Here is a 6,000-nt window from a genome sequence, read left to right as displayed (position 1 = left end):
GCTCCCCACCATCCCAGGCTTATAAAACGCGGCCATCATGAAATATGCGATTCTGAGCCATTGTTTTTCATTGCTATGTTATGTTCCGTCCGTAAATGTACCACCATCTGGTTTTCCACCCTCTTGCTGTTGAACACTGAGGTCGCCCCCAGATTTTTGCTATTACCAACAACTCTTATAAACATTGTGGTACACGACTTCTTGGGCACATTGGCAAGACCTTCTACGGGACAGCACTGCTCAGCACGTGATCCCAGAGCTGTTCGTAGTACATCAAGGCTTCGCTTCCTCCATCAAGGAAGTCTTCAGTGAAAGAGATTGAAGCTTCTTTAAATCCTGTGTTTCGTGATAAAGAGATTTGCCATGTTCTGCTGCGGGCTCTTCTTTCCTACCACAGAACTGGCCCTCGGAATGGCCTTACTCCCGGGTGCGTATCTAGGAATGGAATTATTGGTGGTGAGTTGTCTACTTTCCAATAATGGCAAATGGCTCCCCAGAGCTTAACACCTAACCGCAAAGTATGACTTCCCATAAATCGGAAATACTAAAATCTGTCTGCCTCCAGCATTGCAGGGCCTGGGGCAGAAACGCAAATGGAATTCCACATACCCTGTTTCTAAATATTTGAAGTTGTAAGTTATGCTAACAAAGGGTTAAATAAATCCTGTCACCCAACCTTGGCCATTATCCCTTTCTAGCAACCTAGAAGGTCCAATTCAAATTTAGAATTCATTTCTCTATTTTTTTAGGATTTGTTTGTTTATTTAAGAGAGCGTGCAAGTGGAGGTATGCATGTATGACCAGGGGGAGAGGCAGGAGAGGAAGAGGGAGAGAAGCTTCAAGCAGGCTCCCCGCTGAGCACAGAGCCTGATGCAGGGCTCAGTCCCAGACCCTGATATCATGACCGGAGCTGAAATCAAAAGTTAGTCCACCCAGGAACCCCTCAAATTTAGAATTCCTGAAGTCCTTAGGTTTCACTCTGTAGTGTACGTGGCTGGGGGGAGCTGTCCCTGGCTCCTGACCCACATGCGGCACACCCTCCTCTCTCCCCATCCCATACTCCATCTTGAACCACGAAGGCTGCCTATACGTGTGTATGGACACTCCCTCTCCACTCCCACCAACAGCCGTCCCTTGGCCACCTTGGGAGAACAGGTCTATGTGCCATCCAGGGCCTGCTCTAGACCTGGAAGTGAACTCATGGCTGCTTCAACAGAGAACCCCACAGCCCTCCTCTTTAGTCTAATGAGAAGGGACAGGCTCCCATGGGCACATCCTCTTGGCTCTGGGCACCCCGGCCACCTGGGGAGGGTCGGAGCCAGAGAAGGGTCAGAGTTGGGCCCCCTGAAGCAGGCCCAGGGCAAGGGCCCCTCTTGCCAGGATATGAGGGCAGTCGTGGGAATCTGTTACTTTCAGTAAGGTCTTTAAATATTCAGTGTTCTGTGGTTTATAGAACTTACTAGAAAAAATATCTCTGATATGCCTGCCTTCATCTCCCCTTTCTAATTCTTTCTCTTATCCATTTTCATCTTTTGTTCTTGATCTGTCTTGTCAGAGTTCTATTTTAATCTTTTCAAAGGACCAGCTTTTGGTTTTCTTAATCTCCTCCATGTTGCTGTTTCCTCCACTGCATTGACTTCTAAAAGCCTAAAAATATCACTTTGTAGGTTCATTTTATTTTATTTTTTTAATAAACTTTTTTTTAAGATTTTATTTATTTATTTGACAGACAGAGATCACAAGTAGGCAGAGAGGCAGGCAGAGAGAGAAGGAAAGCAGGCTCCCTGCTGAGCAGAGAACCCAATGCAGGGCTCGATCCCAGGACCCTGAGATCATGACTTGAGCTGAAGGCAGAGGCTTAACCCACTGAGCCACCCAGGTGCCCCTGTAGATTCATTTTATTTAAACTTCCATGTTGCCTGATAAGCTAATTTTGAGCTAAAAATCTCCCTCTAAATCCTAGTTCAGCAGTTTCCCGTAAACTCTGACATGTCATGTTTCCATCATAGCCCAGTTCTACATATTTCTTACTTTTTATGCTTAGGAAGCCCTTTTAAAAAAACCCATGGTTCTCCAGGAGCATGTCACTTGTTTACCAAGAAGGCGAGCCTCTTTCATCAATCCATTCGTTACTCCTTTTCCATTTCACTGTAATGAAGTTAGAAAACGTTCTGTTGGCTATTGATCCTTCAAAATGTAGCTCATCTTTCTTTAGAGCTTATCACAGGACCTAGAAAATTCCTAGAAGTACTTAGCTTCTTCAAGGAGGACTTGGAAAAGGTGTTTTTGAATGGTGAAAAAAAAAAAAATCAGTGGAAATTAAAGGTCCAGCAGAAACAAGGGAGTTCTCCCATCGAAGATAGACACACTGACCTTTCCCAGCACCAAAATCCAGGAGTCCTTTCTTGAAGAACCTGAGCTTTGCTGCTCTGACAGAGTCTGCCTGGGCTAAGGACCTACTAAGCTACTCAACCCCTCACTCGCGCCTCAGACACGTGTGCTACTGCAGATCACGTCAAGCCCAAGAGGCACCTGGCTGGCTCAGTCAGTGGAACATGCGACTCTTGATCTTAGGGTTGTGGGTTCAAGCCTCATGTGGGGCATAGAGATTACTTAAAAATAATTCTCTAAAAAAAGAGAAGAAGAAGAAAAAATCCAAGACAGTTAACATGAACAGACATAGGCAAACTCCACACAAAGCTACCCTGAGAAGAACATATTTATCAACACATTTATCAACCAATACAAAATTTCAAAAAAAAAAGGAAACAAAAAATGATAATGAGATTCATAATTAAATATAACTAAATAAGTAGTGGCAACTGTGACAGAACACAGTGAGTGAGAAACTCTGGAAAGGGCGACAAAGGTGAGTGAAAAAATTAAACTCAGGAAAAAAAGTGAAAAATCCACTCCTAAAAAAGGACTAAATTTCAAGGTGTTCAAAGCAGAAAAGTGAGATGAAAGTACCCAAAAGAGGGGCACCTGGGTGGCTCAGTCGGTTAAGTGACCAGCTCCTGATTTCGGCTCAGGTCGTGATCTCAGCGTGGTGGCATGGAGCCCCGCGTTGGGCCCCGCCCCTGAAATTCTACGTTTCCCCTTTGTTCTTGTTCCATCAACTCTAGGAGCTGCCATTACTGCTAACTCCATGGTGCCATAGAGTTCTCTCTTTACCCTGTTATGATTAACACATTTGTATATGAAATTCTTCATGTTCCAATAACCCATGTGTATCCTGTCTCCAGGCTGGACCTCGATGACACTGGGAAACTTAAGCAGAGAAGGGACTAGTAGGGATGGTCTTGGGCGACTCATCGGAGGAGGGAGATGACTGGCGAAGCAGGCTTGTCAGGGCAGGAAGCCGGCCCCATTCGCTCTGCACCAATCATGAAGACGAGCCCCTGCCGTGGGATTTTCTTATTACTGTACCCACCGCACCACTGCAGACCCCAAGAGACAGGAGGTTATGAACCGGCGGCTAAGGTTTACTCTGGAGATAGGCAGGGACAGTGCAGGAAGGGGCTTTGAAGCCAAGTTGTTGGCCTCTTTTCTTAGATTCGTACCTCCAAAAACCATTTCTCCAGCATCTTCTGTGTGCTATGCATTAGAAAGAAACAAAAATAAATGATAGGGGTCCTGTTCAAAAAATCTAGACCAGTGTTTCTCCAGATTAGAATTTGTGAACATTTTCTGGGGGTGCTGGTTAAAAAGTAGCCCACCCCCTGACATTCTGGGTCATTCAGGCTGTGTGGAGTCCCATGACATGTGCTTGTAAGAAGCCTCTCAGGTAACTCTAATGTCACTCTACGTCCCACAGGCCACATTAAGAAACACTATTCTAGATACCACGAAAATAAAGGAACTATGGAGCAGACAGGAAAACTGTATCTGGAAAAAATGCTCAAAGTCTCAGAAAGGTGTATTTATTGATAAAAAGCAGCAGAGAGGGGTGCCTGGTGGCTTAGTCAGCTAAGCACTAACTCTGGATTTCGGCTCAGGTCATGATCTCAGGATCTTGGGGTTGAGCCCTAAGTTGGACTCCATATTGGGCATGGAGCCTGCTTAAGGTTCTCTCTGTCCCTCTTTCTCCACTCCACCCCCACCCCTCTCAAAAAAAAAAAAAAAAAAAGGAAGAAATGCATTAGAAAACAGTTCTATGAAACTGTAGGACTTCTGAAACATATCAGACCCTTCCTGCTCAATTTCAGCAGTAAACACTCATTGTCCAACTGACCAGGACACCACAGCCTTCAGATAAATATCATGTAGAGAAATCTTTTTTCATTTTTTGAACCGCCTTTAAAAAAAAAAAAAAAAATCCTGCAGGATATTTCCATTTAGGGACCACCCATAACTACCCTTCCATCCGTGACCATATAAAAGTGAATCGGGCGTGAATATAGTTCTTAATCATGCTCTGGTGAACTTCAGTCTTCTGGCCCTATTCCTATATTCTTTCCTCTTCTTAACCCATTGTTTCTCTCCCATTTTCCTGGCTCCAAGCCCCTTCCTTCTCCCCCTCTCCTAATAAATTATCAATGATTTTTTTCAATTCTTCAGCCCAAGATTTCCCCCCATAACATGCACATTAGTTCTTGCCTCTACTTCTGGTGTGTTATCTCCCATCCCCTCAAACTTCAGTGGAAAGTCTTTATCCATTCCTACTGAGGGGGAGAGGTGGAGGAAAAGGAGCTCTTTCACCCAGAACGACAGGTACTTGGAAATTGTAAATAAAGTAACCAGAACATGTGTCCGTAACCAGCCCTCTCCCCTTGCTTACTGAATGCCTCCAATAATCACTCCACGTGGATTTAAACCGACACAAGATCTGGTCTGACTTCCCATTTAGATTGCAAAGAAAAGCAAAAGGAATCTCACTGTGAAGTTGGCCTGTCAATTCACGACACAATTTACTCTATTTCCTGCCTATTACGAGCGAGCTTCGGATCCTGCTAAGCGTCCTGGGTAGAAGGCCCCTTAGGTAAACATGCCTTTGCTTTGGCAAATGCTGTTGTTGATCTACCCCAGGTTCAGGGCTTAAGGGCTTAACACTCCTTACCTCGAACGAGCAAAGAGTTTTTATATGTATGGAAAAGAAAACATCTTTAAAATTTTGGAGACCCTATTTAAAAAAAAAAAAAAAAGCAGGTCCAATGTCATGAGTAAGAGCTGCACATAAACGGGACCCTAGCATGGACAGACAGTAGCTCCCAGTACCCAGAGACCAGCTGCCATAGCTGATAAATGTTCAGACTTGACCCGTCAAGTGAGTGCCGGGTATACTCTCTCCGGTATAAACCATCCTTATGTTTCTGGGCACAGAGCGAGTCTAAACATTCAGGGGGCTATCCGGTCATATTTTGACTCCCACGGCAGAAGTAGTCAATGCACTTGCCCGCTTTCGGATACAGAAGAACAAAAAAACCAGCTCAAAGATCTTCTCAAACAAGGAATAAATTCATTCACAGAAGTTCAGATACAAAGCAGGCTTCGGGTTGCCCTCAGTGATGTTAGCAAGGACCCAGATCTTTGCAAATCGCCGCTTTGCAGTCCACACTGCCTCTTTATCTTGAAACCAGTTCTGCTCCTCCTGGTTGTAAAGTGGCTGCCACTACCGGCTGAAGCTTCTCTCTGAAGACGGAGGAAGGTCTCTCTTGGATGTCACAAGCAATGCTTCTTCAAGGTTCTGAAGCCAGAACTTGGTCACCTGTCTGTTCCTAAACCAGATCCTGGCAAGAGGAAATGCATTTCCCTTAAATTATTCGAGCCCAGGGCAGGTTTCCCCTCTGCTATTTGGCCATGTGGGGGATGGAGGAGGCTCTGAACAAAATCAGGGCTCTGTTAGATGAGGAAGGGAGTAATGCCAGTTAGGCCACCCCCCATCTCCCCTACCCAGAGACAGAGTCTTCAGCGAGTAGGAGCATAAAAATGGCTACTTTAAAAATGGAAAGACATTGAGGACCCTTCCAACGAGCAGATTCCAAGCAGCCTGGATAATTC

The 6,000-nt window shown here is 45.0% G+C and overlaps 1 long non-coding RNA gene across 1 annotated transcript in view; it reads right to left on the bottom strand.

The window, feature by feature from the left end:
• Positions 1 to 6,000, bottom strand: part of LOC116569403 — a 30,225-nt gene continuing 24,225 nt past the window's right edge. The window contains exon 4 of the long non-coding RNA XR_004277010.1: positions 1 to 435. This is a non-coding gene — a long non-coding RNA (uncharacterized LOC116569403). The remainder of the gene's footprint in view (positions 436 to 6,000) is intronic.

Source organism: Mustela erminea, chromosome 11 (assembly GCF_009829155.1).
Source record: "Mustela erminea isolate mMusErm1 chromosome 11, mMusErm1.Pri, whole genome shotgun sequence".
NCBI lineage: Eukaryota > Metazoa > Chordata > Mammalia > Carnivora > Mustelidae > Mustela > Mustela erminea.
Note: the sequence above shows the minus strand (reverse complement) of the source record. Positions and strands in the feature narration are given on the sequence as shown.